The sequence below is a fragment of the Pipistrellus kuhlii genome, unplaced genomic scaffold (genome assembly GCF_014108245.1).
Source record: "Pipistrellus kuhlii isolate mPipKuh1 unplaced genomic scaffold, mPipKuh1.p scaffold_m20_p_18, whole genome shotgun sequence".
Taxonomy (NCBI): domain Eukaryota; kingdom Metazoa; phylum Chordata; class Mammalia; order Chiroptera; family Vespertilionidae; genus Pipistrellus; species Pipistrellus kuhlii.
In genome coordinates, this window is record NW_023425493.1 from 1,999,680 (window position 1) to 2,023,882 (window position 24,203).

The window sequence follows — 24,203 nt, forward strand, 5'->3', positions numbered from 1 at the left end:
GAAAAGGAAACTTAGGAAAATCTTAACCCCCTAGCCCTGTGGATGGCAAACTGCGGCACAGAGCCACATGCAGCTCTTCCATAAGAGACCACGGCCTGGGCGACTCTATTTTGAAGAAGTGGTGTTAGAAGAAGTTTAAGTTTAAAAATGTGGCTCTCAAAAGAAATTTCTATCATTGTACTGTCGATATTTGGCTCTGTTGACTAGTGAGTTTGCCGACCACTGTCCTAGTCACATAAGGACATGTGATCTAAGATTTAAAATAATGTGGTTAGTTTTCAGATTACTTCAGATGCTCTGATTCTAAGTCCCCCTGTCAGAGGGAAGCTTAGTCCTCCTCCTAGGCTCCACCTTGAACAGCCCCCTCCCCAGGGTCCCCGTGACCCTGTGACATGGCAACAGTTCAAGACCCCTTCCAGCCTGTCTTTCTCGTGGGGTTCCCTCCACGGAACCAGGGGAAACCCCACGTCACTGATCCCAACTGAGGCTCCCTCTCTGGGCGCATCCCAGGTGCCGGGCCTCGGCAGGTTTGCCCTCTCGCTGTTCCATCTGCCCTCCCGGGAAGGAAGCACCAAGTCAGTGCTTTTCTGTCAGGGCAGCGAAGGCCAGCCTCGGGTGGGAAGGTACAGGCTCCATGGCCATCATGCTCTTCCCAGTGGGCGATGCTCTCGCTGCCTCTGTGCTTCCTGCACGCTGCTGCCACTTGGCCCTCACCCAGGGAGTGCCTCTGCTCTGAGCACCCTGCCTGTCACCTGCAGCCTTTCGCCAGTGCCATCCCATTCGCATGAGGCTTTCGCCGGGCGGTCAGCTGGCCGCTGGACCAGGCGCTGCGCTATGTGGTTACTAAGCTGCTGGTTGGCTCTTGCTCGTGGCCCTGTGTCAGGCAGCTGGCGATGTGCCTGCACGGCCGCCCGTCACCCACAGTGAGGACCACAGGCCTTGAGGGCCTGAAGGGAAGGAGGACCAGCTGTGTCCAGTCCTCGGCCATGTCAGGATCCGGCGGAAGGTCTCGGAGGGCAGCTCCCTTGTGATCTGGCCAGGGGACCAGAAGAGGAGAGGAGGCCACAGAAGGGCTGCCTCCTGGTGGAAGGTGGGTCCCTTCCTTCTGCTCGTCTCTGCCCATGACCCCTGTCAGTGCTGGTCTGAAATGCACACCATTCGAAGGACACAGGTGCAAGCTGACTGGTTTGGCTCAGTGGATAGAGCGTCGGCCTGAGAACTGAGAGATCCCAGGTTCGATTCTGGTCAAGGGCATGTACATTGGTTGCGGGCACAGGCCCAGGAGGGGGTGTGCAGGAGGCAGCTGATCTATGTTTCTCTCTCATTGATGTTTCTAACTCTCTATCTCTCTCTCTTCCTCTCTGTGAAAAATCAACAAAATATGTTTTTAAAAAAGAAAAAGGAAGAAAAAGAAGACACAGGTAAGGGCGGAGCAGCAGCGCCACAGGAGCCCAGAACGGACTCCTGATGAGACTGTGCATGTGTCTCCATGGGCCTCCCAGACCCCAGAGGTGCCTTGAGATGGTGATGATCTGAGGCGTAAGGCATGGCTCTGCATGTCTGGTTAGCCTCACGTCCTCTAGGGTGGCATTCAGGACGCCGAGGGGTTTCAACCAAGTAGTGTGCATGACGTGGGATTGACTTGAGGTTTTTAATTTGTTTAGGTAGGACCTGAGTCTGCACTGGACCCCTGTGCATTAATGGATTCAATTCCATTCAAAGAAGTAATATAAGAAACATATATATCTCTCTATCTATCTATCTTGTCTGTCTCTATCTCTGTCTCTGTCAGTCTCTGTCTCTATCTATCATCTATCTATGTATCTATCTATGTATCTATGTATCTATCTATATATCTATCCATAACCTATCTATCATCTATGTATTTATGTATCTATGTATCTATGTGTGTGTGTATGTATGTATGTATGTATGTATCTATCTATCTATCTATCTATCTATCTATCTATCTATCTATCTCTATCAATCATCTAATTTTTTATGAATGGCTGTGACCCCGCTCATCCACCTGTGACACCTTGTACTCACCTTTCCCCAGAAAGTTAACAATTTGTATGGAAATTGCTCCTCGCCCATCTGTGCTTGCACTGCCCCCTGCAGTCGGACTAGAAGCTGCCTGTGCTCTTACTTTATTTTTGCTTGGTCCCCTTTTCCACTAAATGTACGAGGTACCTTGGTGAATAAGGCACACACTTCAGGCACATTTCTATGCTACGGCGCCTGTGCATTGTGTGCTCAGCACCCAAGTCTAGTCTCCTTTCATCACGGTGTCTGACCCCCTTCCCCTGTCGTCCTTCTCTCACCCTCTTCCCCTCTGTAATCACTGTTCTGCTTTCTGTATCTGTGAGTTTTTGTTTTGTTAGTTTGTTGCTTTTGAAAAAAAATCCTCACCAGAAGGTCTTGTTCCAACTAATTTTTAGGGAGAATGGAAGGGCGGGTGAAGGCAGAAAGGAGCATCGATGTGAGAGAGACACATCATACACCTGCACCGGCACCCGCAGGAAACGGGAGTCCTCAGGCAGGAGGAACATTTGTGAGTGGCTCAGACCCAGGACCCAGCTGGAGCCCAGGAACCTGCAGCAGGAGCCTGCTTCTCTGTCCTCATGGCGCCTCCAGGGCAGTGTGCTGTGGGAAGAAGGTTCATGTCCTTCCTCAGGAAGCCTCCTGAGTGCTGTGCTGTGGGGCATGGAGGGTGTCCCTATCAGAATGGGTGAGGAAAGCCAGCATGTGCATATCCACGCCCACAACTCTCCACCAGAAACAACCCCCAACGTGGCTATTAGTGCTGCTGTGACTGTTTCAATCACGTTTGTCATGTTTTCCTCCCTTGAATAGAATTCTCACATTGTGACTATTTTTTGTTTGTTTGTTTTGCTAATCCTCACCCGAGGATACTTTCCTCATTGATTTTTAGAGAGAGGGAGGGAAGGAGAGAGAGAAACATCGATATGAGAGAGCCATATTGATTGGTTGTCTTCTGCACACACCCTGGGGTACCAAGGACAGAACCCGCAACTCAGGTACATGCCCTAGACCAGGAATCGAACCTGAACCCTTCAGTGAGTGGGCCGACCCTCTAATCTAGGGGTGTCGAACTCAATCAGAGAAGGGGCCAAAATCTAAAATCCAGCCTAAATCGCGGGCCGAATGGTTTACTGAACAGTCATAAACTGTCATTGTGATGGAAACGCAGTGGAGTGCAGTGATGACAGCACGGTGCGGGCCACATTGCAAGGCCTGGCGGGACGGATTTGGCCCGCGGGCCTTGTGTTTGACACATGTGCTCTAATCAGTTAGCACACAGGCCAGGGCCTTCGTTACACTTTTAAAATTTGAGGCATGTTTGAAAGAAGTTGTCTTGTGTCCCAAGGATCATAATTATTTAAATATTTTGACTGACAACAACAGAGGAATCCAGTGATTTTACTGGCTACACCTCATTGAGACAATAATCTTTTGATATTTGTTAAAATATTCTTTTTGTATGTTTGGATGAAAACTTATATTCACATAATTGAATGTGACTGTACCTAAAGGGTTACACTCCATGTGACAGACTGGTCGTAAGATTTAGTAAAGAGTGCATTGAAGATCCAGAGAGAGTTGAAATTGCTTCTGAATCTTGATCATACTGGTGTGTTCAGTTCATGAAAATTCTCTCCTCTGTTCGTTTGTCTTATATGTGTGTTATCATTGCTTCATTCATTCTTTTTTATAGTTAAGGCTGGATTTTTTTTAAAAAAAATATATTTTTATTGATTTCAGAGAGGAAGGGAGAGGGGGAGAGAGATACAAACATCAAAGATGAGAGAGCCATTGAACAGCTGCCTCCTGCATGCCTCCTACTGGGGATCGAGCCCGCAACCTGGGCATGTGCCCTTGACCAGAATCAAACCCAGGATCCTTTATTCTGTAGGCCAAAGCTCTATCCACTGAGTCATACCAGCTAGGGCAAGGCTGGATTTTATTAAGACACAAGAGGGTTAAATTTGACAAAATTTAGAGGTAGCAGATTGTTTTAAAGGTGGAAGATTTAGGGCAGCTAGAAATGGAAGAAGATAATTTTTCACAGCGACCTTGGAAAATTAATTTCATGGAGTTGCTATACTATTAATCACAATCACCTGTGCGATTCTGATAATGAATAGCTTCCTCACTAAAGAGGGAAGATGAAAGGCTTGGAAATCATTTTCCTGTTAACCAAGGAGTGTTTCTCCACCCATCTTGTCAAAGGCAAGGTCAGCACGTGGAGGCCAGTTGCATGGAAGTAAAAAGATCCCAGCACACCCCGTGGACATGTGGCACATTGTGTTGACGCCTTGAAAACAAGAAACAAAACCAAACACCTCTCCCGACAAAGGTCCTTTCGCGAACCTTATTATTGGCATTGATTCACGGAAGCGCCAACAGAAGGCTGGTGAGCGGAGGGAAGGGGGACCTGGAGGAGCATGTGCCCGTGAGGACAGAGGGGCAGCTCCTCCCAGGCTCTCAGAACCCAAGGGCGAGCCAGCCGGAGCCCCTCACTCAGGGCTCCTGCACCGGGTATTGTTTTTGTAGCGGGAATAGACATAAATGAGGGCTTTTCAGCAAAACACACCCACCGCCCTTGGTTGGCTGTTTATCCCCTAGAAGGCAGCGTGGTGGTGCACTGGGCCCTGGAGACAAGCTAATTCCTTCCTCCTTGATCGGCATCTGCTCCCCAGAAATGTGAGGGGTGGGTGTTACTCACCTACAGGCAGAGCTACAGAAACTCTTGCATTGACGTCCTCTGTTGACACACTGGCCAACACTGTGTTTGAAGCTCTGGCGACTCGAAGGTGGCCCACGACGGGAGGCAAACCATGCTCAGGTAGCCCAGCTAATGCGAGGGCTTGTCAGCAGGCGGGCCCGTCCACAGGGGTCATGTGAGAGTACATGGCATCTAACTGCAGCGACTACATGTGGCGTGTGGTTTTAGGCACAAATATACAGGCATTTTCTCCTCCTTTGAAAAAGACGCATGAGCGACTTCAGGACTGGTGCTCAGTTGAGCTGTTGACAGTGGCCCATGGGATGCACAGCAGGTCTGGGGTTGGCGGTGGGGGGTGGATCCTGGAGATGCGGTAGGAATGTATTGCCTGGGGCTTAAAGCTATTTTGTCATGAGAGCTGCAGGCTAAGGACAGGAGGGCTCCTCTCTGCTGCCCCCCTGTGGGCGGGACACTGGACCAGCTTCCTGCCTCTTGGCCATGGTTGCCTCTGAGTAGCCTTTAGGTTTCCGTCTGCAATGGAGATGCTTTGGCTGCAGGAGACTTACGCTTCCCTCCCCGGTGACCATGGCGATGGCTCTCAGCCTGGCCTCCTGGCTACAGCCTCTCCTCCATCCCCCGACTCGGGAGAGAAGACGGGGACGTTGTTTCTCGTTCCTCTGAGCAGTGGGTGTGATCCTTGGAGAAGCGCCATCTGCAATCTGGCCCCGTCTCTATGGTCAGAACTTACAAAGGGGAGACACTTGAAGGGGGCTTGGGGATGGCTTCCTAATGGGCCCAGCTGGAGTGTTTGAGTGTCGACCTATGAATCTGGAGGAGAGATGGGCCACACGCTCATCACCAAGGCGTCACCGTGCTCTCTGGTCCTTCCCGTCTCCCCGGCGCTGATTAATATGTTCAGAGCATCCTGGTTTCATTACCGTGTCGGTAAGGACATTAGCACTGGGGGGATGTTTCTAAGATAGAAAGGAAGAGATAGAAGAAAATTGTACAGACAGTCTCTTGATATTGAGATGAGCTTAGATTAAGTACATGTTTTATTCTTCCCTTGATTGTGTTGTGTGTACACCTTTTGAGCAAAAACACAATTTACGAAGGTAATGCTCTCCTCAGATTGCACTCATAAATCACCGGGCTGCTGGGAAGACGTGATATATTGTATTCCGGAGGAAGAAAGAGTCTGTGATGAACTGGGGTCATCTGTCTTACAGATCCCTATCCTTCTCATCTTGATGTTGAGTTGGAGATATGGAAGTGCTGGGAATTTCTAATTTTTCTGAAATGTGTTCAGTTCAGCTTATCGAGTAAGGGGCTGCACTCCCTAAAGCTGGAGCAACTGTAGGAAGCCAAGATGTTACAGCTACCACTTCTTTTTATGCTACATCGATCTTGCTGACATGCAGAAACTCAAGGAATTTAAACAGTTATGAAGACCCAGCTGGAGTGTTTGAGTGTCGACCTATGAATCTGAAGGTCATTGTTTGATTCTGGATCAGGGCACATGCCTGGCTTGTGGGCTTGATCCTTACCTAGTAGGGGGTGTGGAGGAGGAGGCAGCTGATCAATGATTTTCTCTCATCATTGATGTTTCTATCTTTCTCTCCCTCTTCCTTTCTCTTTGAAATCAACATATATATATATATATATATATATATATATATATATATATATATAAAATGAAATATTGATGAAGACCATTAACTCTGACGTAAGAAGAGCAAAATAAAGAAAACTTAGGTCAGTGGGATTCGAACTCACACACATTCATAGGTGCTCACACATTCACAAGCACAGATCTTCAACTAAAAGCAGCTAAAAGCATCATTTTCCTCCAGGGTTACCCATTTTGGCAGTATTAATTCTCTGTTTCACTCTCCTTCTCCCTTCCCCTCTCTCTAAAATCAATAGAAACATATTTAAATAAATAAATTGGACTATATATAATGTTGTGTCATATTCTAAAAATAGTAAATGTCATGACCAGGCATTGCTTTAAAATCTTATTATTGGTTAATTTTATTGAAGAAATAAATAAGATAAATCAAGTGAGATGATGGTTCAACTCATACAAAGCATCCACTGGCTAATCAAGCTTTGTGGGAAGCAACCCTGGTGCCCCTTAGCCACACCCTTTCAGCTCCTGGGAGCTCAGAGGAGCTCAGGAAACTTCCCAGCTCCTGCCCCGTGCTGTGCCCAAAACCACACAGCCACGAGGGGGCAGCACGTCCCCGCCACCACTGCAGGGGCGGCCAGTAGGGCCTCCAGGCCGCTCTCCACCTGGGGCTTCTGGTCCTGGGGCCAGGGTGCCTCCAGGCCCTCTGCGCTGAGCCCAGCCAGGCTCTCCCAGGGCCCAGGGCTCTGAGAACCGGCAGAGGGCAGAGCTGTCTGGCCGTCTCTTCCCTGGAGACAGCTCCTCCAGCCTCTGTGGGGACTTCACTCCCTGGGGACTGAGCCATGGGCCGGGGATGGAGCAGACACCCTCCTTCCCGCCCCATCTCTGGGCCTCAGTGTCCCAGCCTGACGTTCCTGTGAGAAGCTCTTTCCTCAGTGAAATTCCACTCATGCAAACGACACCGGTTCACTGCGGACCCTTCGTGGTACGTGTACCCGGTGCGGCCTTAGGTTAGACCCGGTGTCCACACCCAGCTGCACAACTTCTTTGTCCACACTCTTCCCTTAGAGTACTTTCCGGAAAAAAATAGGATCATTGTAAAAAAAGAGAATGAGCATCTGTGATATACACTGGCAAACTGCTTCCAAGAAATTCCAATTTACGCTTTAACCAGCCAATGACACCGCCGGTACTTGAGTCCTGGCTCAGCGCCCTTTCTGCTGCATGGTATATTATGTCTGTCTGTCTGTTTGTCTGTCTGTCTGTCTGCCTGGCTATGCATGCCTGTATGTCATTCATCCACCCACCCATCCATCCACCCATCCACCCATCCACCCATCTATTCGTTCATCCATCTGCCCTTCCCTCAGGCTGCTTTGCTCATGGAATTAAAGTGAATCATGGCCCAGTTCTCTCTGTATCGATGTCCTTGAGATTCCAAAACACCGAACCTTTTGAAACTCCAGGAGAGTAACACCCTGCATATTAGTTGAGCCGGTGCTAACGGTGACAGCTGTGGCTGCTGAGTGACTGCAGGGTGTTTTCCCTGAGTGGTAGGTGTGCATTGCCAAGGAGTATTAATCCTAAATACAGTGGTTACAATAGGAAGGTCTTTTTCTCTTCTCACAGCAACGAAACCAGGGGTGGAGGAGGCCAGGCAGGGGTGGCATCTGCTGACCCAGGCTTCCCACCTCTGTTCCCCACCGTGCACCCACATCCATGCAGCAGGAAGGGGAGGGGCGGAAGCCATGTTCTCTCCAGACGACACTTTGCACAAGTTGCCCAGGTCACCTCCTGTCGCTGGTTGCCCAGAAGGTGGTCATACAGCCCAACTCAGCTGCAAGGGGCGGGCAATGCAGTCTTCTTTCCACGTGACCGTTTTCCAGCTAAAAACCAGGCGTTAGGTAAAGGCCAGGTGCTTAGCAACAAGCAGAAGCCCTGTCACCGTCATGTAAGACGTTGATGGCTGTTCTTCAATGACTTGCAATTTACTCATTTCCTGGAATGCTTTCCTTTACATAAAAGACATAATACTTTGGGTAAAAGCCTATGGTTTTTCCTTCTCTTAATTACAGTCTGTTTTTTTTTTTCTTTGAAGTAGATTATAACTTTTAGAGACACTCCAGATCCAGGTCTGACTTCAGACCACGGACGGCTGTCACTTCTCATGCTCTGCTTCCTCCCTCAGCCCAGCCTGGCTGGCTGGCTATTAGCTGCTCTGAGAATGAACAGCCACCTGCGGAAATCTGCTTCATGTCCTTCCCCTGACAAAAGAGGAATGAAAGTGTATGAGAACATCAGGAAGAAAAGAAAGACACTGAGCGGGAGGAAAGAAATTCAGCAGGTCTCTCAGTGAAGATGGCCTCCATCACCCAAATTAAAAAACCTCAATGGATACAAGGCTGGTGTGATAATCACAAGTCAGTAAATGTGATCCATCACATAAACAAACCGGAAGATAAAAATCACATGATCAGATGAATTGATGCAGAAAAAGCATTGACAAAATCGAACACCCTTTAAAAATATATATCTTTATTGATTTCAGAGAAAGAAAGGGAGAGGGAGAGAGAGATAGAAACATCAATGATCAGAGAGAACCATTGATTGACTCCCTCCTGTACGCCGCCCCCTATTGGGAACTGAGCCTGAAACCTGGGCATGTGCTCTGAATTGGAATTGAACCAGGACCTCCTGGTTCATGGGTCGACACTCAATCACTGAGCCACACCGGCTGGCCCAGCACCTTTTTTTTTTCCTCGAGAAAAACTCTCAGCAAACTCAGCAAAGTGGGAATAGAGGGATCATACCTCAACATAATAAAGGCCATATATGATAAATCTACGGCCAGCATCATACTCAATGAGCAAAAACTAAAACCATTTTCCCTAAGAATAGGAACAAGACTGGGATGTCTGCTCTCACCACTCTTAAAAAACACACACACACACACATATATTTTATTGATTTTTTACAGAGAAGAAGGGAGAAGAATAGAGAGTTAGAAACATCGATGACAGAGAAACATCGATCAGCTGCCTCTTGCACACCTCCTACTGGGGATGTGCCCACAACCAAAATACATGCCCTTGACCTGAATCGAATCTGGGACCTTTCAGTCTGCAGGCTGTTGCTCTATCCACTGAGCAAAACTGGTTAGGGCTGCTTTCACCACTCTTATTCAACATAGTACTGGAAGTCCTAGCCATAGCAATCAGACAAGAAGAAAAAATAAAAGGCATCCAATTGGAAAGGAGGAAATAAAACTGTCATTATTCACAGATGACATGATATTGTACATAGAAAACTCTAAAAACTCCACCAAAAAACTACTAGATTTAATAAATGAATTTGACTCCAGGATACAAAATTAATACCCAGAAATTTGTGGAATTTCATATACCAATAATGAATTCTCAGAAAGAGAAACTAAACAAAAATCCCATTTACTATTGCAATAAAAAAATGAAGATATCTAAGAATAAATTTAACCAGAGAGGTAAACACACACACACACACACACACAAAAAAAAAAAAAAAAAACAACCAACAACAACAACAACAACAACAAACAAACAAAAAACTGTACTTGGAAAACTACAGGATGTTGAAAAAAGACATAGAGAAGTTATAAACAAATGGAAGAATATACTGCATTCATGGATTAGTAGAATCAATCTCATTAAAATGTCTATACTACCCAAAGCAATCTATGGATTCAATACAATCCCTATTAAAATACCAGTGGCATATTTCACAGATGTAGAACAAAATCTCCAAAAATTAATATGGGACAGAAAAAGACCCTGGATAGCTGCAGCAATCTTGAACAATAAGAACAAAACTGGAGGGATCACAATGCCATTTATCAGGTTATGCTACAAACCCACTGTAACAAAAACAGCCTGGTACTGGCACAAGAATAGGCACATAGATCAATGGAACAGAACAGAGAACCCAGATATAGACCCAAGCCATTAAGCTCAATTAATATTTGACAAAGGAAGCAAAGCATACAATGGAGTCATCAAGTCTCTTCAATAAATGGTGTTGGGAAAATCAGACAGATAGATGCAAAACACTGAAAGTAGAACACCACTTACACCATACACAAGAATAAATGTAGGTCATGAAATCATAAAAATCTTAGAAGAAAATATAGGCAACAAAATCTCAGACATCTCACATAGCAATATGTTTATGGATACATCTCCTAAGGCAGTAGTTGGCAAACTCATTAGTCAACAGAGCCAAATATCAACAGTATAACGATTGAAATTTCTTTTGAGAGCCAAATTAAACTTCTTCTAATGGCACTTCTTCAAAATGGACTTGCCCAGGCTGTGGTATTTTGTGGAAGAGCCACACTCAAGGGGCCAAAGAGCCGCATGTGGCTCGCGAGTCACAGTTTGCCTACCACTATCCTAAGGTAAAGAAAACTAAGGGGAAAATAAACAAATGGGACAACATCAAAATATAAAGCTTCTGCACAGCAAAAGAAACCATCAGCAAAATGAAAAGGGCTCCCACTGAATGGGAGAACATATTTGGCAATAATATGTTGGATAAAGGAATAATATCCAAAATATATAAGAAACTCACACAACTTAAGCAAAGGAAGACAAACAATCCAATTAAAATATAGGCAAAGGGCCTAAATAGTCACTTCTCTGAAGTGGACACACAGATGGCCAAGAGACATATGAGAAATTGCTCAAAGTCACTATCATCAGAGAGATGCAAATTAGAACTACAGTGAGCTGTCACCTCACACCTGTCAGAATGGCTATCATCAATAAATCAACAAATGACAAGTGCTGGTGAGGATGTGGCGAAAAGGGGACCCTCAAACTCGGCTGGTGGGAATGCAGGCTGGTGCAGTCTCTATCGAAACAGTATAGAGTTTCCTCAGAAAATTAAAAATGGAACTGTTATTTGATCCAGTGATCCCACTTCTAGGAATATATCCTAAGAAACCCGAAACATCAGTCAGAAAGAATGGATGTGCCCCTATGTTCATAGCAGCACAATTTACAATAACTAAGATCTGAAAACAGCCCAAGTGCCCATCAGCAGACGAGTGGATAAAAAGCTGTGGTACATCTACACCAGGGAATACTGTGAAGCTGTAAAAAAGAAGGATCTCTCACCCTTTGCGACAGCATGGAGGGACCTGGAGAGTATCATGCTAAGCAAAACAAACCAATCAGAGAAAGATAACTATCACACAATCTCACTCCTATGTGGAATCTAATGAACAAAATAAACTGTGAATAAAATAGATCCAGAGACACTGAAGCATGAAACAGACTGTCAAACGTCAGAGAGAAGGCGGGGTGGGGGGTGGGGAAGAAGTTAACTGAGGAACTTATATGCATACATGCATAGCCATGGACCCAGACAATAGTGTGGTGAAGACTTGGCAGGGGTTGGTGCGGGGTGGAAGGGATCAATGGGGAAAAAAGAGGGACATCTATCATACTTACAACATGAAAATACATTACAAAAACAACACAACACCTCATTTGGACAGGCCACAGAGCTCTCAAGGAGACATAGACCCAGGGCAACTTATATAGTTCATCGTGGGACTGTGTGTACCTTGTACAACTCATTAGATGCACATGGCCAGAAATTATGATTCCATGGTTTCATAAATTCCTGGCCAAATAAGTAAGACCTGTAATACAGGTTTGTGGGTCCATGACCTTAAACCAAGAATAAGCATTGGCTTGAGCGATGGATCCTGGAAATCTGAGTCTCTGCTCTTCATCCGTAACCACTTGGCAAATAGTCTTCCTGCTCCCCGATTGGTTGGCCCAAACTGCTCTATTTAACTTGTGTCCATCTTTATGTCTCATCTCAGCTTTCTCATCCCTCTCCTGACCCCACAGACATGCAGTGTGTACTCTGCTGGGAATTAATGATGGACTTGAACTTCAGAGCGCTGACGTAATAGGCGGCAGAGGGAGCACTGGTACCCAGCCCTCAGACTTCCTGCCCCAGCCTCCAGCGCTGACCGTTTAGGGATTCAGATTCGGAATTCTTCTGAGGCCAGTTGGTCTTGAAGGGCTCCCAACCTGAGTTGTTGCCACAGCCTGTAAGCCTCTGGTCGTGACTGGTCTCCACCCAGCCCTCACCATCTGACTATGAGATTCTTTTCTTTTCTTTTTTTAATAACATATTTTTATTGATTTCAGAGAGAAAGGGAGAGGAAGAGAAACACCAATGCTGAGAGAGAGTCATTGATTGGCTGCTTCCTACACACCTTCTACAGGGTAGGGAACACATGAAAACCAAGTGGATTGGATCTGATGAGGCCCAAAGCTGGGGTGAAAGGTGGGTTCGCCTGGCTACGGGGACTGAAGGCATTTTGGGGACTGTCTTGAGGGTGTAGCCCGTTAGATCTCGGAAACCTATGTCACCTCATTTAGCCCTCACAATGGAGGACTGGGCAGGAACTGCCTTCTCCATTTCAGAGGTGAGGGGAGGCGAAGGGCTTGCCCAAGGTCGTACAGACGGAGGGAACTGTACTTGGAGCTGAAAATAGAGGTGGGAACAGCTCAGCGCCCTGACTCTGGGCCGGGCTCTTCCACGCCGCTGCCCGCCTCCCGGAGACCCACGTCCAACGCCCAGGAAATGCCGCGCAGAAGGCGGCAGTGACTATTCCAGTCCCAGCCGGGTGGATGTGTGGATGCCACTCTGCCATCCGGATATGGAATCCTTTTTTTAGGCTCCTGTCATTCTAACTGGCATCCAAAAGGCATCGCTGAAGATTAAATGTTCAGAACGGGATTAGCCGTCGGCTTTCTGACACCTGCCCACCGCTCCAACCCCCGGGGCCGAGGCCGTGCGCCAGGCTTCTAAAATGTCCTCCCAGAGATGCCCTCTTCCTCGCCACCAGCCAGGAGCGAACTCCCGCCTCCCCTTTGGGAAGGAAAAATCCTCCGTCCACAGCTCACGTCGCCAAGAAAAAATTGCTTTGCCTTCCCTTCCCCTGCGCTGGGTGACCGAACTGTACAGTCTGCCCAGGCTTTGCCAGCTGAACGGCCGTGTCCTCCTTTGATCCAGAACGAGAGGTGCCGGTGACAGGAGCTGGCCGACGCTGTTCCAGCCCGAACCCCGCTCCTCCACCCTCTGTGTAGGACTCAGTTTTGCCAGGCTGACCCGCTGCCACAGGGGCTTTTTGTCAGAAAGTAGCAGCCCCACGGGGTCGCCCCAGGAGAGGGGGAGGGGGAGGGGAGAGGAGAGACGGGGGTTTGGTGGCTCAGGAGCGGTGGTTTCCAAAGGGGTTCCCTCTTCCTCCTCTGGGGTGAGTCGGACCCTGCTGTCTAGTCTAACCAGCAGATGGTGGGTGAGCTGGGCTGAGGGCCCTGCTCTGCAGGACAAGGACACCCTGAAGGTGGGGCTGGGCTCCCCTGTGGGCCTCGGGCTGGGGATGGAAGAGCGAGGCAGAGGCCTGGGAGCTGGGAGGGGGCCGGTGGTGGCACTCAGCTCCCAGCAGAAAATGGGCACGGTCCCATTGCCTAGACAATTCCCCTGTGTCCGGGAACCTGCTAGGGAAGCAGGCAGGGCATCAGCCCTCTGGGAGAACGTGAGGAGATTCTGCACAAACCAGTCTGTACCAGCAAAAAGGTCTGTGACTTTGGCCGATTTCCTGGGGCCCTGGGCTGGCAGGCAGTCCAGACCGGTTAGAGGTGGTGGGTCCCAGTGAGTTGTGTGTGTGTGTGTGTGTGTGTGTGTGTGTGTGTGTGTGTGTGCAGGTGCTGGGATGCCCCTCTCCCTCTCCCAGGAGGAGTCCTGTTTCCTGGGGGAGGGAAGCTCTCAGCCTCTCCTCTGCTGCTGGTGGTTGTTTCAGGCGTGACTATCGGACAGCTCCGGTGGTGGCGGTGGGGGTGGTGGGGAGGTTGGGGGGCGGGGAGGGCGGTCTGGTAGCATTTCGGGGGTTTGCTGTATCCCCAGGAGTTTGGATAGCCCAGGATGACCGAGGCGCCTGCTGCAGCTTATGTAAGCGCTGCGGCTGTGCAGGCGGCATGGCGGGAGGAGGGGGGCGGGGAGAGCGGTGGCCGCACCGCAATGCGGATCCTGCGTGGAGGCCTGCGGGAGGCTGAGCGGCGGGGGCGGGACTGAGCCCGTGGGGGAGGCAGAGCGGCGGGGGATGTGAGGGGGGTCAGGTGGGGCGGGGACTGAGCCAGGGCTGTGTAGTGCGGAATGTAAGGTGCAGAGCCCCAATTTGGCCATTGCAGGGCGGGACTGGGGTGAGGAAGCTGCCCCGGGGGCCATTTGAGACAATGGGAGGCGTGTGCAGCTGGAGGTAGGGGGGAGACCCAAGGAGGAGCCAAGGCAGAGGGGCTGCCTGGCTGCAGAGGAGCTAAAACGTCCTCCGTGGCCTCCCTGCCAGCTTCTCCCTTCCTATGCTCCACTCCCCACCCTGCACCCCGGGAGCAGCGCCTCCGCCTCCCAGCCCAGCACCTGGGGAGCGTGGAGACCTGGGCTGGACGCCCTGTGGTCCGTGCTCCGCAGGCCTCACCCTGAGCAGCGCCTCCAGGTGGCAGTCAGCTGGCTGCCTCCTCACAACATTCATTTGAGCTCTTTCTGCAGGAGGTGGAGGAGGGAGAAAGGGGGGCTGGGCCCTTCAGGGCATCCTGCTGCCTCTGGGCCTGGGGGGATAAAGGTGAGAATCCGGACAAGGGCCCAGATGCACAAAACCCGGGAACCTGGCACCCTAACACCCAGAGAGGGTGCAGATGGCACCCCAGCACGGGAGGGGGAGCAGATGGCCCCCCTCTGCTGCTTTTCTGCCTCAGAGACATGGGTGGGGTTGCCTGGCCTCTGCAGGCAGGATACCGGCTTCTGTCGAGTGCCGCTGGCTTCTCTCCGCTCGCCCTGCTGAGAAAACTGGCCGCAGCACCAGGCAGGCCTGGCAGAGACGCTGGCGCTGCCCTTGGCTTGCTTTGTGCTTCTAAGCAAATGACCTCCCTGACCTGTGAAATGGGCTTAAATAACAAATAGTTAGGAACCCTGAAGGTAGACGGCCTGGGCCGGAACACAGAACCACCACTATTGTCTGTGTGATCTCAGGTGAGTGCGGAGCCTTCTGGTGCCAAAATTTCCTTTTCTGGAAAATGGGGGTGATAACAGTACTTACCTCATGGGCTTGTAATGCCCTAAGGGTGTTCCTGTGAGCAGGGAACTTAAAACAGTGGCCAGCACAAAGTGTGATCACCATAATAATGTCACATGTTTGCTGAGAGGTATACATTGGACAGCCTATGTGAAAGTGCCTGGAAAACAGCACGAACACACGTGCTAAAGGAAACATCACACAGCCCTTCTGTATTAACACTCTGCAAGTCTGATGTGCTAGTTAATTTTCCTTCTTTAGCCACGTTCCTTTTAAGAAGATGGAAACCAAGGCTGATTCAGAGAATGATCATTAATATGATATAATAGCTGTTAACATTAAACAAAATAGTTATGCTAAAGTGCAATTTTTGAAAAGGTGAAACTCATGACTCACATACAAATGCAGTGTGAATAAATTTCAAAAATTTTATTTAACCCGTGAATTAATTAGGGAATGAGTAATATGCTAAAATCTGTTTAAAATATAATTTGAAGAACACGCACACACAGACAAAATGAGGAAAACTGAAATGAACTCATAATAAATACTAGAGGCCTGGTACCCAAAATTCATGCATGGTAGGGTCCCCCGGCCTGGCTGGCCATCAGGGCTGACCAGGTTCCCTGCCTCCCTGCCTCCCCACTTGCCCCGTTTCTCTACCTCCTCCTTCCCTTGCTCCCTCAGTGCCCCACCACCACCTTGGTTGCCCGCCATGTTCTGAGCTGCCCCCTGATGGTCAGTTCATGCCACAGCGAGTGATCGAACTCCTGTTCTCTTGGTTGAACTCCCAAGGGGATACTTTGCATATTAGCTCTTTACATATATAGACGATAAAACAGCCTGGCAAGCGAGGCTCAGTGGTTACACGTAGACCTATGGACCAGGAGGTCACAGTTCAATTTCCGGTCAAGACACATACCTGAGTTGTGGGCTTGATCCCCAGTAGGGGATGTGCAGGAGGCAGCTGATCAATGATTCTCTCTCATCGTTGATGTTTCTGTCTCTCTCTTCATCTCCCTTCCTCTCTGAAATAAATAAAAATATGTTTAAAAACATAAATATGAACCTGATGGATAGTCATCGAGTATAATATTTGGAGTTAACTTTCCTATAGGCTAGAAACTAGTCAGCTGTGCCTCCCAGAATCCCTGTGTCCCTCTGTAGACAGTCCTGTGCTTTGTGATTTTTCTGCACCTGCGGGGAGGCTGGACTGCCTGGGACTAAAGCACCGAAGATCCGTAACCACAGAACCCTGAAATTCCCAGAGAGCCTGCTGGCTGCACCAGGCCTTCACCAAATAGCACCCATGAACATCCCCAAAAAGTGAAGATAAATCCTATCTAATAAAAAAGTAATATGCAAATTGAGCACCACTCTCACATACAAGATGGCCACCCCCATGTGATCAAAGATGGCTGCTCCCACATGGACACAAGATGGCCACCACAAGATGGCTGGAATGGGAGGGCAATTGTGGGCATCAGGCCAGCAGGGGAGGGCAGTTGGGGGGGGACCCAGGCCTGTAGGGGAGGGCAGTTAGTGGTGGCCAGGTTGGTAGGGGAGGGCAGTTAGGGTCAATTGGGCCAGCAGGGGAGCAGTTAGACATTGATCAGGCTGGTAAGGGAGTGGTTAAGGGGTGTTCAGGCTGACAGGCAGAAGTGGTTAGGGACAATCAGACAAGCAGAAGGTGAATGGTTGTGAGTCAGCAGTCCTGGATTGTGAAAGGGATGTTTGACTATCCTTTTAGGCCCGATCCCACTGGGGGTCCCATATTGGAGAGGGTGCAGGCTGGGCTGAGGGGACAGCCCCCCCCCCCTGCTCCTAGTGCATAAATTCTGTGTTTATGCCTCTAATTTAGACATAAAATGCCTTTTATGTAGGAAAGAGAGGAGGTTTATTTGTGAAAGGTACTCACACTTGTCAGGTGATTACATAAAATGAGGTGAAGCTATGTTAGGGATGCTACCTTCTCAAGCCCTTTAGGTTCCTAGGGTCCAGACTGCCTCCAACGGGCCAGAGGCAGCACCGATGCCAGCTGCTCAGAGAGTCTATGGCCTTATGAGGGATCAAGAGGCAGAGCAGCTCTGGGGGTCTCGCCCAGGCCCCCAGGGGTGCGATGGGAAGGGGAGAACAAACGAAGCTCCTGTGGTTCAATGGACTCTGATCCACTGGGCTGCAAACTAGGAGAGCTCGGTCCTCAGACTTCCTTTTGGCACCCAAGTCTACGAACCATACTTGCCTCAACAGGAGACTTCCCACAGCTACTTCGGATAAGGTCAGCCAGTAGAAACGCAGCAGGTCAGCGTGACTAAGACTCCTTGGAGCCTGGATGGTGTGGCTCAATGGTTGAGTATTGATCTGTGAGCCAGGAGGTCAGGGTTGGATTCTTGGTCAGGGCCTATGCCCAGCAGGGGGCGTGCAGGAGGCGTCAGATCAATGATTCTCATCATTGATGTTCCTAACTCTCCCTCTCCCTTCCTCTGTGAAATCAATAAAAACATATTATTAATAATAAAATTAAAAAAAAAAACGATGCTGAGTTTGCCCGTAGGTCCTCGCAGGGAGTCGGCTGTGTTTCTCTATGGTCCCTTTGACCGTGCCCCCGGATGCTGAGCACGAGGGCATTTAACAGCCAGGGGCCGGCTCTCCCTCTCCGCCTGTATGGGTGGTGAGGCCAGCCAGCTGCTCAGGCAGCGCTGGGAGAGAGAAATGGCCATGGAGGGTCCTCCGCTTGTGACGCGGTGACATGGGCATCCACCATGGAGCGCCTCTGGCTCCTCCTGATTCTGATTGGGGGAGTGGGGCCGGGGGAGGAAGTGAAGAAAAACCGTGGCATCAGCCAAACAATTTATTCGTGGGCACCAAGGAGATGCTTTCCTCGCTCGGGCCACGCAATTCAGTCTCACAGTGACAGCGATTGTAGGGTTCAGAGCCTGTTTCCAGTTGTCGTGACCCAAAGACAGAGTCAAAATGCCCACGAGAGCTCTCTACCCTGCGGGGCGGAGGACCACGGGTTTGTCAGAGTAAGGGACCGGGCACAGAGGCGGGGCCAGGGATCCTTCTCCCCAACCCTACAAGATGGGCAGCGGCGTGGCTTTCCCCAAGTACGCCAGGCCCCGGGATCTGTCACCAGAAAGAGAGCTCGGGGCAGCATGGCTGGCAGCACCAGAGAGCCACTCTCTCGCTGACCTTCAGGCTAAATCATCAGCCCGTCTCCTCTGACGCTGGAAGCCTATCTGGGGCAGCACAGCGCAGACAGAATTAGAAACAGCCCCCGGGAGGTCCGAGCTCAGCCAGGACTGAGGACCAGCGCGCTCACCTCACCGGTGACAGCAAACTAATCAGATGGAGGCAGACAGCCACCTCCCCATCTGCATATTTTAAAATAGAAAAATGACTCTCAGGAAACCCCTCTGCCAGATGGATCAGCCGAGGGTGAAATTCCCAGGCCACTCCTCCCTGGGCAGGATAATACCTTCACCGTGGGCCGAAGCAGGGCTGTGTCCACCCAGTCCCAGGAGAGCCCCCAGCGTGTTCCCCCTCCTTGTGCCCCCCCCCCGCCCCGTGCTGCTAAATTTAGCTCCTCCAGCGAGTGCACAGTCTATAGTTAGTGCTCAACAGTCAGGGCGCAGAGTGCAGTTCCTCAAGCCATCAGTCATCTCTGTCCAAGTGACACTGAGGAAAAGCCTTCCAAAACACGGTTCGCACTCCCCCGGGGCTGGGAGCTGTGCTAGGAATGGGCCGCGGGGTGTCCCTCTCCTGGTGTGAGGAGGGCCCGGGGCCAGGCGTGGAGCCAGGAGCCAGTGCGGCCGCACAGCCGGAGGGGGGTTGCAGGGGGTGGGGGATGGGGGATGGCTGAGGATAAGCAGGGCTCTCTCCGTACAACGGGCGGGTCTTCAGGCCCAGCTTAGCTGTCACTTCTTGGTGGGAACTTGCCTTGAGACCCCAGAGTGGCCTGGGAGCCCTCCACCAAGCCAGCCTTTCCCCGGCCGCCTCCTCAGCAGCTGCCCCTCCAAACCAGGACCTTGTTGGCGTGCAGGTTGCCATTTCGTACACCCGGGGCCTCTGAACCCGCCTTCCCAGCAAGCTCCGGGGCAGGATTTGGTAGGACAGCAGGGGCTGCTCTGGGCGGGGCCAGGGGCTGAGGCAGGTGGAGACAGCACCAGGCTGACCTGCCAGTAGCTAATCCAGACACTGATGTAGGTCTGAGCTTGAAGTTCACGGTGGAGACATCAGAGGAGGGTGTTGGGAGGGAGGAAGGCAGCTGGCCTTCATTTACAAGCCCCCTCCCCATGGGAGGCTGATGACAACGTGCCCAGTGAGGCAGAGCCCCCAGTACAGGGAGAGCAGGCTTGTTCCTGGCTCTCAGTTCCCTCTTGGGCTGCTCCCGCTCCCCGCTGGCGAGCCGTTCATTCATCAGAACAAGCCACAAGCAGGGGCACCTCCGGGGGACCCTCAGGCCGCAGCAGGGGCTGGCGTGGAGGGCCTGGGGTCCTCCTACTCCTGAAGGGCAGCCCATGAGCTGGACGGTCAACTGCCGTCCACGGGAACATGGGGAGAGGCCCCGATACTAACAGGGAAAGTGGGGAAAGACAAGAGACAGCAGACAATCCAGGCGATCTCATTCTGGCCGTGGCGATGGGGAGAGGGTTCCTCAGTGAGCAGCATCTCAAAGGGAGGACGGGCCTGGTGTGTCTACATGTCACACGGGAGGATTCCGGTCGAGACCGCGCCTCCACGCTGGGCCATGCACAGGAAGCCCAGCCATCCCACGGCCGCTGAGACCGGAGATGTGGGTGTGATGCTGAGTGACAGGAGCAGCGCGGAGGCCCGAGCAGGGAGCTGCCACCTGGCCAGCCATGGGAAGATGGCTCTCAGCAGAGCGCAGACCACAGGGAACCGAAAGGAAGAAGTTTGTGAGGCAGGAAAGCGGTGCGGTGGTGGGGACCGGGCAGCAGGGAGCAGGGCCTGGGGAGGGTAGGAATGGAGGGACATATGCATGGTCTGGCTGGAACCGGAGAAAGGGGTGACAGGAGGTGTAGCCACGAGGGAGGAGAGGGAAGAGGAGTCAGGGTGACGCTGAGGTTTGGCCTCTGCACCGGCAGAAGGCAGTTACCACTCACCGAGATGGTCCAGGCCTTGGGATAAGCAGGCATGGGGACGGACGCTTGGCACGATCCATGTGAGACGCCCATGGGAAGCCCAGGCGGAGTCTGAGCTGGCAGTTGTGTTTGTAAGCTGCTGTTCAGAGGAGAGAGTGGGTCAGAGACATACGCTAGGGGACTACTGCATGATGCGTTCAATCTGTGACGGGAGGAGAGGGGAAGGGAGCAGGTACGTCTGGAGGCATTCGAAGGCTGAGCCCCATCTTGGGGACAGGAGGTGGCAGGGACGTGAGGAGGAACCAACAAGAGACACTGACAGAGAGCCGTCGATGAAGGAGAAAAAGAACCAAGTATGATGTTCCAGAAAACAGTGCAGGAGGGAAGCCATGATCCTCAGGCCAGATGCTGCTGTTAGGTCACGGGGGACCATGTGTGAGACTGAACCAGGATTTGGCTGCATGGAGAGGGGCGGGGGGCGGGGGGGAGGAGGGGGGGACTGAAGACCTCAGAGAGGCACGCTGGAAGGAGAGTCTGACTGAGCAAGACACCCACACAGACGGCTCCTGAGGACGCCGCGCGGAGGGACCAGGAGACGGGCCGTGGCTGAGGCAGCGGGGCTGAGGCGGGCTGACATGAGGTGCACCGCTTGTTTGTGTGCAGAGGGGAAACCCGTGATGGAGGAAAGAGAGGAAATGTTGGAGGGAGTCAATCCTTGGGGAGAGCAAGGGGAGGGGCCAGGTTGTGGCTCTGGCTCACTGCAGCTGGGACCATGGAGTCCACAGGTCCTGGAGGCGTCAGGCAGCCGCTCAGCGGACTCCTGCGTGGAGCTGCCTGGAGTGGCAGGGGCCTGTGGGAGCTCTTTCCCGGGGGTTCCTAGCTCCCACAGCGAAGAAGGAGCCGTGCCGGCTGAGAAGGAGAGGAGTGGAGGGGTAAGGCTCTAGTGCTGGGGGAGGGAGACTGAATGAACGAGGGACAAGTTGGACCCAGGGCCTCAGGTTGGTGGCCAGCCCCCGAGAGGGACACAGATAGCAGGGCCGTTTCCTCCGGAGGCGGGTACCCCCATCACTCCCCTCCCGGTCTCCTTCCTGCCGCACACAGAGCCCCTGGAGCTCTTGGCTACCAGCGCCGTACTTGGGGTGGGGGTGGGGTCGGAGGGGAACTGGGACTGAAGACTGCTCCCCCGGAAGGCCTGCTCCTCCTGTCTATCTGCCATGTCCATCGAGCGGCCTTGGACTGCGCTGAATCGTCAGAATCCAACGCTGGGCGGGGCCAGCCAGTTCCAAGGGGTCCGGCCAGTGCCCTTTACCCAGAGGGGCCTGGCCGTGGGGTCCTGTCAGCAAGCTGGGTCTGCATGTCGTGGCGTCCTTGTGCCTGGGGCCCTAATAGGCCAGTGGATGGATGTCAGGGAGGAGGCAGCTGGGTACGGAGGGAAGTTTGGATGTGATTTAAATAAAATAGGCTTCAGATAAAATGTTCTCCCCCATAAAAACCCCACCAGTCATCAAACGGGCAAGGAGGTCAGCCTGGATCGGTGGGTGTGTATTTCATCATCGCTGTGAGCTGGGAAAAATAAGCATAAGGATAGCTTAGCATTAATATCCAAACAGTGTCTGGCAGATAGGAGAGCTCCACACATCAGAACAAGCCACGATATTCAGAAGCAGTGATACTGATACATTATTATTGTTATTTTATCCATGACACCTTGGCTGGGGCTTACCCGCTTCTTATTTTTTGTGTCTTTTTTCAGGCTATAAAGAATCTTCTCTTTGCCCTAGCCAGTTTGGCTCAGTGGATAGAGCATCGGCCTTGGGACTGAAGGGTCCCAGGTTCCATTCCAGTCAAGGGCTCATGCCCCGGTTTCAGGCTTGATCCCCAGTAGTGGGCATGCAGGAGGCAGCCAATCAATGATTTTCTCTCATCATTGATGTTTCTCTCTCTTTCCCTCCCTTCCTCTCTGAAATCAATAAAAATGTATTTAAAAAACCCCACAAACTTCTTTTACAAGAAAAGTCAATAGATTGATTAGTGTGGTTCTTAAACAGGAATGATGCCCGTGTCTATGAGATTAAAGCATAGGAGAAGAAGGTGAGGAGAAGGTGATGTCAGGTGGTAGGAAGGTGTGGACTCTTGGGCTGAGACCCTTTGCCAGCCAGGGCACTTAGCCAAGCTGCTCAGCTTCTAAGAACCGAACTTTTCTCAAGTGTGGAATAGAGAAGCTCACACCTATCCACCATGGAGATGACGTACATTAAGGAAGTCAATGTATGCAAAGTAACATGAGTGGAACTGGGTGCACAGTGTGGATCCAACAGCGATAACTGTGGTATTGGAAATGTTGGTGTGTCCCTTCTTCTCATGGACAGAAATCATTTTTACTCAGCAGGACCGTCTAACAAGGTCTATAGACTTAGAGCAGGCCAGTACCCAGTAGAGGCAGGCAAAAATGGAGCCCACGCCTATGCCAGGGATAAAGTAGCAGGTTGTAAAAATGTACACTGACTGAAGCCCTGGATAGGTGGCTCAGCTGGTGAGAGCACTGTCCCAATTACACCACGGTTGCAGCTTATATCCCATGACAGGGCACAAATACAATGCACCGAATGACTGCAGAATGGGTGGAACAGTAAATCGATGTTTCTCTCTCTTCTCTCTCTCATTTACACTAACAAAAGAGTAAGGTGCAAATTGATTGTACCTTCGCAATGCCCACCAGCCAATCAGGAGTGAGTATGCAAATTAACACAACAAAGATGGGGGTTAATTTGCATACATGCGTGCTGAGTGGCCAGGGGGCGGGACATTTGTGTCCTTGCCATGGTAATGACCCAGGCATTCTGCACCGCCCCAGCCACTCAGGGCCTCGAGGCAGCGTAGGAAGGCGGAAAGGCAGCTCTGGGCTGGAGTGAAGGCGGTGCTGGCAGCCAGGGGAAAGAAGGCCTATTCTTGCATGAATCTTTGTGCATCGGGCCTCTAGTCAATAATAAAAAAATATACTTTAAACTTGGACACGCATTAGACACCCGATCTCCAGTGACTGAGGGTCTCAGATTCAGATAGGAAGGTGACTGACAGGGGAGGCTGGCCAGAGGGGCCCCTCTCAGACACTTAAGCCACTGCTGGTCTCCTCTATGCCTTCCTGAGGCTCATGCTCTCACTCAGGAAGACAGGATGAAGCTGTAACAGGAGGCAGCATGCGTGACGGAGAGTGAAGGAGAGTCAAACCCTGGGTTTATCCCTTACCAGCTCGCTGGCTGGCTTTTGCAAGTTGCTTAATCTCAGCGATTTGCATTTCCCTGAAGATGGGATGGTTGGCAGGGTTCAGGATGATGTAACCTGCCTGTGCTCAGGAGCTGGTTCCTTTATTATTGAAGACCTTAATACCTGCCACTGGCTTCTCTTCCAATTAGAAAAGAACAATAAAAACAAACCATGAGCAAAATAAATGTAAATGAGCTTTGGGCACGGCCCCCTATAGACCCTCCTCGCCATAGATTCAGGAGACAGGAAATTGGTTTCTTCCTCTTCTGTTCCCCTAATCTCAAGAAAATGCTTGCGATTGTCTTGAGGGGCACTGAGCTGGGTGAGGGG